This window comes from Canis lupus, chromosome 11 (assembly GCF_003254725.2).
Source record: "Canis lupus dingo isolate Sandy chromosome 11, ASM325472v2, whole genome shotgun sequence".
Classification (NCBI taxonomy): domain Eukaryota; kingdom Metazoa; phylum Chordata; class Mammalia; order Carnivora; family Canidae; genus Canis; species Canis lupus.
Window position 1 is genome coordinate 16,579,186 of NC_064253.1, and position 11,844 is coordinate 16,591,029.

Genomic DNA, 11,844 nt, shown 5'->3' on the forward strand with positions numbered 1-11,844 from the left:
AGTGGGGACAGAGTGGAAGCAGGGAAAGCTCTGGAAGCAAGCTGCAGTAATTCCAGTGGGAGGTGACAGTGGTGTCAGCATTGGCATCAGCAGAGGCAGCACTGAGAAGTGCTCACATATGACATCAGAGCCCACAGGATGTGACGTAGAGTGTGAGCAGAGAGAAGTCAGGGTGACTGCTTGAATTTGGGGCTGGATGGTCTCAGAACCCCTACCCAGCCCTAAGGTTTCATACTTACCTGATCCGCAGCAGAAATAAACTCTCAAATTTGCAAGGTAGACATTGCAAAATCTCATGAAAGAAAAAATGGAATGAGCACCAGCATTTATAAACAAGGTCACTCATCTGGACCACTTGGTTTAGCCTGAGGAGCACAAGAAATCACACTAACTGGGTTCTCTCCAGCAGTTATCTTGCTTTATCACATGTACCTTGCGTTCTATAAATGAGCAGATTTACCTTTTTGTGGCTGCTACTGAAAAGCTTAATGCTCTATTTTACTGTTTTTGCTACATAACAAATCCATCCCCCCCCCAAAAAAAACTTAGTGTCTTAACAAACACTTTAGTAACTAATAGTTTAGTGGGTCAGCAATTTGTCCTGGGCTCAGCCACGTGGGTCTTCTTGCCTGGTTTGCTTACACGGCTGCAGTCATCTGGTGGCCCAGCTGGTGCTGGCTGGTCATTCAGCCAAGTGTCTGCAGGACACTAGGCTGGGCTTGCTCATGTGGAGGCTGGGTTCCAGGTGGCGGGAGGTATTGTGAGAGCTGGCCTCAAAAGTTGGACAGTGTCGCATCTACTGCATTCTGTGGATCGTAGTAAATCACAAAGCAGCCCATGAGCTTCTCTTGATAGGAGGAACTACAGTGAATTTGTGGCCATTTTTGATATGCCATGTGCCAGATATGGGGCTTGGAGAAAGCAGACAGGAACTGATTGTACAAAATTTATATTAACCTCACTTCTGGCTCTTTATTGGTTCTAGGCTTTTTGCACTTTATCTTACTCCCCCTTCCTACTTCTTCTTTATGTTAAATGTTATACACATTATGAAACTACCTGTATATATTTTTAAAAGATTTTATTTGTTTATTTGAGAGGGAGAGAGAGAGCGAGCACAAGCAGGGGAAGAGGGAGAGGGAGTAGAAGACTCCCCACTAAGCAGGGGGACCCAATGCAGGGCTCAATCCCACGACCCTGGCACCGTGATCTGAGCCAAAGGCAGATACTTAATCGACGGAACCACCCTGAAACTATCTTTAATACTGTTATTTATCATACCTTACTCTAATTTACAATTGACTTTTAATTCCTGAACCTGGGATGCTTTGTTTTAAAGAAATTTCCCCCTAGATTTATATGTATTTCTGTAGTACTTCACACTTTCTTATGATCTCAAAGTTAGTGGTTGAGGGAGCTGATATGTGGGTCTGGCTAGCATATTCTCCAGAGGCTTATTCTATCTTCACATGATGAAAAGAGGATGTTCCAGGATGTCAGAGCAGCAAACAGGAATTGCCTCAATGTACGCTAGGGGAGCACTCTATCCTCATTTCATCGCTGTGATTTGATTGATGGACTTTCACACCCTTGTACTGGAAAGAAATGAAAACCCTAGAGCTGGAGGATTTTGGAAGAAACATCATCTTTGTGGTTTGCTTTTTCTCCTAAGTAGCTGAAAAGTGAAACAGATCCAATTGCAAAAATGAACATTGATGTCCTTACCAACCGGAAAATGCTCTGTCATGATCAGGTTTCTTTGAGGATTTCTTGTTGTATCTCCTGATGTCTAATTACCAAGCCAGCTTTCAGGAGAGCTATTGTGTTTTTGAAGGAAAGCTGCCCAGTTTCTCGGCTGCCTTCTCTGGGCATGCGGGTCACTGAAAAGAGCTCTTTCTCTAAATAACTCTAAGAAATGTATTTTCATTTTTTAATGATTCATTTTAAAATTTGATGTACAGTTGACACAGTGTTACACTAGTTTCAAGTGTATAACATAGGGATTTAACAACTCTATACGTGATTCTGTATTTGTTACAGTTGTGGCTACCGTCTGTCACCACGGTAGCTGGTGATATTTATAATATCACTGACTGTATTCACTGTGATGTGCCTTTCATCCCCATGACATATTCCTTCTGTACTTGGAAGACTGTACCTCCCATTCCCCTTCACCCATTTTGCCCACCTTCTCCCTCCCCTCTGGCAACCACCTCTGTATTTATGGGTCTCTTTCTTTCTGTTCCTTTGCTGGTTGGTGGGTTTTTAGATTCTACATGTAAGTAAAATCATACAGTATTTGTTTTTCTCATTCTGACTTATTTCACTTAGCTTAATACCCTTGATAGTCATCCAGGTCACAAATGGCAAGATCTCTTTTTTAATCTCCTCCTTTTTTATGGCTAATATTCTATCGTGTGTGTGTGTGTGTGTGTGTATATGCATGTGTGTATGTATATATATTCTTTAATTATTTATCTATTGATGGGCACTTTGGTTGCATCCATATCTTGACTATTGTGAATAATGCTGCCATAGACACAGGGATGCATACATTTTTCAAGAGGAATTCCTGGATCATTTGGTGGTTCTATTTTTTTTTTTTTTAATTTTTTGGGGATCTTCCATACTGTTTTCCGTAGTAGTTGCACCAAGCTTACATTCTCACCAACAGGGCATGAGGGTTCCTTTTTCTCCACATCCTCACCTACACTTGTTATTTCTTTCCTTTTTGATGCTAGCTATTCTGAAAGGTGTGTGATATGCCATCATGGTTTTAATTTGCATTTCCCTGATGATGAGTGACATTGAACATCTTTTCATGTGTCTTTTGGCTATTGGTTTGTGTTCTTTGGAAAATGTATTTTTTAATAATAATTTTTTAATATTTGTTTTTAAGTAATCTCTATAGCCAATGTGGGGCTCAAACTTAGAATTACAGGATTAAAAGTTGCATGCTGTACTGACTGAGCCAGCCAGGAACCCCTGGAAAGTATTTTTATTTTTAAAAAACTTGCCTATTAAAAAATAAGGATTTGGATCAAAGCACCCCTTCTGTTGCCAATGCTTTGGCTATACCTCTGCTAGCTGTCACTTGAAATACTACAGTAGGCTCCATTTTTGTCCCCCCTACAGTCTTTTCACCTCACAGTAGCCACAGTGATCCATTAGTGGATCCCAGATAACTTGTGTTCTTATTTCCTTCCCCACTATAGATAAGTCTTGCTTATTCTATATTTTCTATAAATGGAATCATTCTGTGAGTGCTCTTTTACATAAGTGTCTTTCCCTCACCATGATATTTTGAGATTGATCCCTGTCATTGTGTTTATCAATAGTTTGTTCATTTTTATTGCTAAGTAGTAGCCCATTGTATGAAAATGACAGTTTATCAGTTCTCTTACTGATGGATGCTTGGGATTTTTTTTTCCAGCTTTGAGCTGATATGAATAAATCTGCAAAGAAAATTCTTATACAAGTCTTTTGTAGACATATGTTTTCATTTGTTTTGGGTAGCTATCTAGGAGTAGAAATGATGAATCTTAGGGTATGTTCTAGTTTGTTTTTTTTTTGTTGTTGTTCTTATTGGTTTTTTTTTTTTTAAAGATTTTATTTATTTATTCATGAGAGACACAGAAGAGAGAGAGAGAGAGGCAGAGACACAGGCAGAGGGAGAAGCAGGCTCCATGCAGGGAGCCCGATGTTCCCGATGTGGAACTTGATCCTGGGTCTCCAGGATCACACCCTGGGCTGAAGGCAGTCACTAAACTGCTGAGCCATCGGGGCTGCCCTTTTATTGTTTTTTTTTTTTTTTAATTTTTATTTATTTATGATAGTCAGAGAGAGAGAGAGAGAGAGGCAGAGACACAGGCTCCATGCACCGGGAGCCCGACGCGGGACTCGATCCCGGGTCTCCAGGATCGCGCCCTGGGTCAAAGGCAGGCTCTAAACCGCTGCGCCACCCAGGGTTCCCCCCTCTTATTGTTTTTTAAGTGGGCTTCATGCTACACATGGAGCCTGACACAGGACTTGAACTCACAGCCCTGAGATCAAGACCTGACCTGAGATCAAGAGTCAGGCACTTAACCAACTGAGCTATACAGGCGCCCCTGTTTGGTTTTATAATAGTGTCAGGAATTTACACTGACACATTGATTGTAACATTGTATATTCCATTCAACAGTTTATAAAAGCCTCTTTGTTCTCTACCCTTGCCATCATTTGGTATTGTCAGAATTTTTTGAATTTTAGCCATTCACGTGGGTGTGTAATTGTCTCATATTATGATTTTATTTTCATTTCACCTCTAATTATGTTGAAAACATTTTCATGTATTTATTGGTTTATTGGTTGTTTGTATGTTTTCATTTGTGAAATGTCTGTTCAAATATTTTGCTCATTTTAAAATATTGGACTTATAAAAAAAATTAAAATATTGAACTTTTTATTATTGAATTATAGCAGTTCTTTATGTATCTTAGGCATCATTCCCTGTGCAATATGTGCTTTGTGAATATTTTCTCCTAGGCTTTGATGTGCATATTTATTTTCCTAATGGTGTCTTTTTGGGAGCCAAAGTTAGAAATTTTGTCAAAGTCTGATTTATTAACTTTTTTCTTTTATGCTTTTATTTTATTTTATTTTATTTTATTTTTTTTGATTTTTACATTTAGATATATGATCCAGTTGGAGTTAATTGTTGTGTATGGTGTGAGGTGGGGGGGCAAGGTTAATATCTTTTTTAAAAAGATTTTATTTATTTGTCAGAGAGAGCACAAGCACAGAGAGTAGCAGGCAGAGGGAGAGGGAGAAGCAGGCTCCATGCTGAGCAGGGAGCCAGATGCTGGACTTGATCCCCAGACCTGAGGTCTTCACCTGAGCTGAAGGCAGATGCTTAACCTACTGAGCCATCAATGCACCCCCAAAGTTAATATTTTTAAGATGACTCTTCAGTTATTACAGGACTATATGCTGATAGTACTCTATGTTTCTTATAAAGCTTCCTTATGAAAATTCTGAGTACTTATGTATATTGCTTTTCTAATGCTGCGGTAACAAAGTATTCCAGACTTGGCGGCTTAAAGAATACAGATTTATTATCGTGCAATTCTGTAGATCAGGAGACTGAGCCAGTATTATCACTGGATTAAATCGAGGTGTGGGCAGGACTGTGCTCTTTTCTGGAGGTTCCAGGGATGAACGTGTTTCTTTGCTTTTTCCAGATTCTAGAGGCCGCTCAGATTCCTTGACTCTGGCCCTGTTCTGGGTTGAGTTGTGTCTCTCAACAAGATATGTTGAAGTTCTAAGCCCTGGTACTTGAATGGGGCCCTACTCAGAAATAGAGTCCTTGGGGATATAATTTAAATGTAAGATAAGATGAGGTCATATACTGGGAGAGTGGGCTCATTATCCGATATGACTGGTGTCCTTACAAGAAGAGAAGACACACACACAGACAGATAAGGAAGGAACAGTATGTGATGACAGGCAGAGACAGAAGTGCTCCAGCTGCAAGTCAAGGAATGCCAAGGATTTCTGGCAAGCTACCAGGGGCTAGGAAGAAGCAAGGGAGGATTCTCTCCTACAGGTGTCAGAGGGGATGTGGCCTTGCTGATGCTTTGATTTTGGGCTTCTAAATTCTGGAACTACTAGACAATAAATGTTTGTCACTCTAAGCCACCCACTCATGGTACTTTGCTATGGCTGCACTAGGAAACTAACACAACACCCCTCCCCCATCAATCTATTTTCAAAGCAAATAGTGGTGGATCCAGTCCTTTTCCATTGCTTTTCTCTGGTCCTTTTGATTTCATACCTCTCTGTGATCACAACCAAGAGGGTTCTGTTTTAGTCCTTTGGGGCAGCTACAACAAAATACCATAGACTGGGTGGCTTATAAACAACAGAGATTTATCTCTCACAGTTCTGGAGGCTAGGAGTCCAAGATCAACATCCCAGCAAAATTCATTGTCTGCTGAGAATCTGCTTCTTGGTTCTGAGACAGTTGTATTTTGCTGTGTCGTCACATGGACGAAGGAGACATTTCTGGGGTCTTTTTCATAAGGGCTCTAATCCCACACGTGAGTGCTCTACTCTCCTGACCTAATCACTACTCAGAGGCCCCACCAACTAATACTATATCATCTTGGGGGTTTGGATTTCAACATATAAATTTTGGGGGATATAAACATTCAGTTTATAGCAGATTCTCTGCCCTTTTTTTGAAAAAGAAAAAAGATTTATTTATTTATTTATTTTAGAGAAAAAAGAGAGCATGAGCGGGGGAAGGGGCAGGAGACCAAGAATCTTCAGGCAGTTTCCCTGCTGAGCACAGAGCCCAGTGCAGGTCTTGATCCTGACCTGAGCCACTTAACCAACTGAGCCACCCAGGAGCCCCCCGCAGATTCTCTGCTTTTAAGGGTTCATATGGTTACATTGGTTCACCTCGATTATTAAGATAGTTTCCCCATGTTAAGATCCTCAGCCTTAAGCATATCTGCAAGATCCCTTTTGACATGTAAAGTAACATATTCATGGGTTCTGAGTATAGACATTTTGGGGGTGCTAATTAGCTTATCTATCATAACGTATTTTTTCAAATCTTCTATAGTGAATTTAACTTTTTTTATATTCTGAAATTAAAAACGCGTCATTTAAAAAAACAAAAGATTCTCAGATTGGGTTAAAAAAAAAAGGAACTGAAAAAAATCCTCTTCCCATGAACATATAAAATAATATTAACAAGCTTCGACCATGAAATGATCATTTCTTTGTTGACTTGTTAACGTATATGAACATTAAATTTAATTACTGTGTTTTGGTTTACCTATTAATGCATATACCTGTTAAGATTATAATAGTTATATATTTGGCCAAGCATATTTGCAGGATGTTCCTTAATGTGTTACTTTTATAAAATGTCTTTATTGTATGGGGTGTACACCCAATAACTTCATTATGAATAAAGTACAGGTTTGGAGAAGTTACATTATCCTGAAGTGACTTCAATCAATAATAACTTTGGTTTTATAAAGGTCACCTGGTAGATCTATGGGTGTTTTTTTTTTTTTTAAGGAAAATAAATTTAACACGGATGAAGTAATTATTCCTGCAGGATGATATCATAATTACAAGTTTCAGATTGTCCTTTATTGTGTTTTTATTTTATTTTATTTATTTTTTTCATGAGAGACACAGAGAGGCAGAGACATAGGCAGAGGAAGAAGCAGGACTCAGTCCCAGGACCCCAGGATCACACCCTGAGCCTAAGGCAGACGCTCAGCCACTGAGCCACCCAGGTGCCCTGCAAGGGAGCCTGCTTCTCCCTCTGCCTATGTCTCTGCCTCTCTGTGTCTCTGATGAAAAAATAAATAAAATCTTAAAAAAAAAATAGAGACCATTCTCTAATGATCATTTTAAAAAGCATTATGGTAATTTCTTTGTGAAGATCTTGAATACACATCTATAAGAGGAGTGAAAATAATCAACTGTCCTAACATTCTGCAAAGGAGTAGTTGTAGCCTGGGAAACACAACTATAGTACAACTTCACTCCAAAAGTGCTGTGTCTCAAAACAATTTAGGTGACCCTGGAGTTCACAAGCTTTGGAAATCTTGTGTTAAATGATTTAAAAAGTGCAGAACACACATAGGTCAGAGACACACACAAGAAATTTAAACAAAACTGGTTTAAAAATGTGAGTGGAGAGAAAGAAACTATATTAAATCAATATATTATTTTAGATAGGATGCAATTTTTAAACTTTGTAACTAAATTAATAAATAGAAAATAAAAATTATTGTTTTATACAATTCCTAAAATTTATAGATTCAATTTGGTTCCCTTTCTCTCCTTTAACATTCTCTATCCCTTGGGAAAATGATAGCTTATTTTGTACTTGGAGTTGCCTTATATTCAGGTGTGTGTGTGTGTGTGTGCGTGTGCGCACGTTACATAGGAGACATGATTTATTTGGTGGGTTGTCAGGTGGCAGCTTTGGATGGACCAGCGGCTTGGAAACACAATGCCTCCCCTGGCTCTCTCTGATTGGAACATGATTTCAGATTCCTCTTTTGAAGAGGGATCAGGTATTTAGGTTCCTTGCAGTAGAAATAGCTCTCAGGATGACCCTGGAGGGACACATACATGTCACTATAGCTATCCCTTCATCTGCCCTTGAAAGAAACTTCAAGGAAGTGAGGAAAGTGGATATTTGTAGTATATGGAAAAGATCTGTGCTATAAAACAAATTGCTTTATTATTATTATTTTTTTAAGATTTTATTTATTTATGAGAGAGAGAGAGAGAGACAGGCAGAGGGAGAGGGAAAAGCAGGCCCCAGGCAGGGAGCCTGACGTGGGACTCCATCCTGGGACTCCAGGATCATGCCCTGGGCTGAAGGCAGGCGCTAAACTGCTGAGCCCCCCGGGCTGCCCTGCTTTTACTATTAATAACAAAAGGGAATTTACAGATACATAAACTTTCAGAGACTTGGTTGCTATCTTCCTCTATTTTGTTTTTACTGTAAAACAAATAAAAGGGCAAAGTAAGACACACAAAGCAGGTAAAAACAAATTTAAAACAGACATCAAAAAGCATTTTTTTTCCCTGTTCTGAAAACTATCTGTGTGTAGCAGGGCCAAGGAGATAAGGGTGAAGAATTAACTGCCAGATTGCTGGAGAAATAGCTGATCTAACTGGCATTTGAAGAAGCTGGTTCTTTAAGATGTGAACTGACTTTGTTAGGCCAAATGCACTTATACATTCACAAATATCTCGTGTAATTATTTATTCTACAAACTTCACATGCATGTACTCAGTCAGCCCATGGCACCATTGAGCAGAATATTGCCGGAAAAACAGAGGAGGACAAAGTGGAAAGAAATTTAATTAAAGTGGCTGACACAGAACCACAGCTTTTGGTTTCTTTCTCTTCTACTTAGCTGGGCTATTTCCACCACTTTGGGCTGTTGGGCTTAATCCTTGGGGATCACGAATGTTTCCTATTATTGCCATTATTCTTGGTTGTTTGTGACATGCAGAAAACTAGCTCCTGGGCACAGGAGACCCCACCTTCCTCTAGCAGGTGCTTCAGAAACAAAGGGGGATGTCTATAGTTTACCTCCTCAGGACTGACTGAGCACCCCAAGCCCTGCCTACCTCTGTCTGCCCCAACTAGAGTAGTGGGCAAGACGTGAAAAATACTGAAAAGAAGTATCAAAGCTCTTGTGAACGGTGGCCCCACCCTGGCTGAGTTAGTCATGGTGATGGAGGCCACAAGAGATTGAACTGACGAAAACCGCAGGCTTCCTTCTTATATCATCAGAGTTAGTCTGTTGTGTGCTCCATATTCTAGGCCTGTGCTTGGAGATTTCCATACTTGTAATGCTCATAACAACCCTGGGAGTTTGAGTTCTTAAGATGCGAGCAATAACTATTCTGACAATAAAAGTAATTGACTGTAAGGATAGCTCAGAAAATTTGGGGAACACTAAAGAACCAGGCTTAGACAGAAGACACCATGGATCTGCTCCCAGGATCCAGATTGCAGGAACTGACCCAGAGTTTCACTGGGAGGCCCTGAGCCTGAACGGGAGGACTGTTAGTTGCTATTGTTTTCTTCTGCTCAAGGTCATGTTCCCAGGAGAGAGACCCCAGTGCTCACAGGTAGAGATCCCTGAGGTCCCAATAGGACTGTCTGTGATGGTGGCTGGGTAGTTGCCCAAAGCAAAATTGGTACATTGTCATAGGAATACCCGGGAAAGGGTGACGCAGATGTGTCACACACACAGGCTTACAAAGCTTAACAGAATTGATGCCCACCACCCCGCGAATGGGCTACTAGCCTGGATGCACACTCAGTTCTTTTTCCTGACAGGCTATCCTTTTCCCATTCGGGCATGTCACCTCTCAGGTCTGCGGGTGGAAAAGGACCCTGCTCAGGTAGCCACAAGCTCTCCCTCTCATGTTCCCAGAGAGCTGGTTTCCTAGGATCCCACATTGAGGACTGAGGCTCTGGGCCGAAGGGTCAGGTTCTCTACTCCCGCGTGTTTCTGCTATACTAGCTACTGAGTGAGAGGTCTGTTCCCAACATCAGGATCATGGTCCCACGCTGGGGTCTTCCCTCCAGCCTGCTAGGGGCAACAAAGTAAGTGCAGCACAAAAAGAGATAAGAATTGGAGGCTGTGAAGGGAAAAGATTGATTTTGTCAGCAAATACCTCTCATGGTGCTTTTCTCAAATACTTTCCTATCTAGGCATTCCTGACACTCTTCTGGTTTAACTACCACTTCTACACTTTTTCTTTCCCTCAGGTGCCCTGACAGCTCCTCTGATTTCATTTCTGGATATTAGAGATTCCCAAGGCTTGGTCCTAGGCCCTCTTTTCATCAGCTCTCATCCATACGCCAGTGACCCCCTCATTAGTTATTAACTACAGGGTTAAAGTCCAAATGGTTCAGCATGACTTCAGGGTACCTCACACCAGAGGTACCGATAATCTTGTCCTTTGCTTTTCATGGTGCCATCACTCGGCCCATTGGCCTGTCCTTTCCTGTTCTGATATGCCATCAACATTATCACTTCCAACATTTGTTCATGCTATTCTTTAAACAAAAAATTTTTAGATTTTCTTTCTTTATTTTGAGAGAAAGAGAGAGAGAGAGAACATAAGCAGCATGTGGATTGGGGGAAGGGCAAGAGAGAGAGGGAGAAGCAGACTCCCCACTGAGCAGGGAGCCCCATGTGGGGCTCCATCCTAGAACCTGAGATCATGACCTGAGCTGAAGGCAGATGCTTAACCGACTGAGCCACCCAGGCACCCCCCTTCATGCTATCCTGTCTTCCAGGTGCTCCTTCCTACTCTCTACTTTGTATTCAAATCTGCTTTATTCTCCAAGGTCCAGCTCAATCCCACCATCTCCAGGAGATGATCTCTGTTAAGCTCTGCATTTCAGTGACCACGCCCTTTGCCAAGATAGAGTCTAGGCCATTTGTCTGAGCTGTTCACTATGGCCCTTAACCGCATACCATTTTCTAACCTTATCTGCTTATCTTATTTCTCTGAATTGACTGTAAACTTTTGAGGTCAAAATTCCTTTAGGACTGGATAATAGATATTCAACAAATATTCATGTAGTTAATTTGTTTCAAAAATAAGAACTATGTAAGCTCTCTCTGAGAAGAGAAGGTATTGGTCCCCCCTGCCCATTCACAACACTACAAAAGTGGCAGCCAGTCCAGGTTTCAATCAGAATCCCCTCATGTGAAAAATCTGGATAACAGTCAGCCTTCTCAAAGAGCCTTTCATTTAGCTCTCATTCTGGATGCAATCCATGAGGCTTGCTAGAAAGGTACAAAAAAATCAGCATAAATGAATAAAGTTCTCCAAAAAAAATGGGAATATACTTCCAGAATGATCTCCAGAAATCTGTTCAGATTGCCACCCACTCCTTGGACAAGGTCTAGTGCTCTGGGGTGGTTCATCATGGTCTGTGCTGGTTCATTACTACCCGAGGTAGTAGACTCTGGAGAGTCTTAGAGTCCTCTCCTTCCCTTCATTTATTCATTGAACGTTTTCTGGACTTGGCTCTGTGATTTAACCAAAATGTGACTTAACTAAGATATAGGCTCATCCCAGGTATTGGTTCATGGCCTCAGGTCTGAGACTCACAAATCCACAGGTCTGATGTTGTAAATCCACCGCTGCACAAACAGGCTTCCCAGAGGCATAGGGATGCCCAGGTCCAGTCGAGTGGAGGAAGGGGGTGAACCCAGGAGCGGAAACCAAGGGGGTATACTCAGGGGCGGAAACCAAGGAGGCTTACGCAGGCCCAAGGGTTACCTT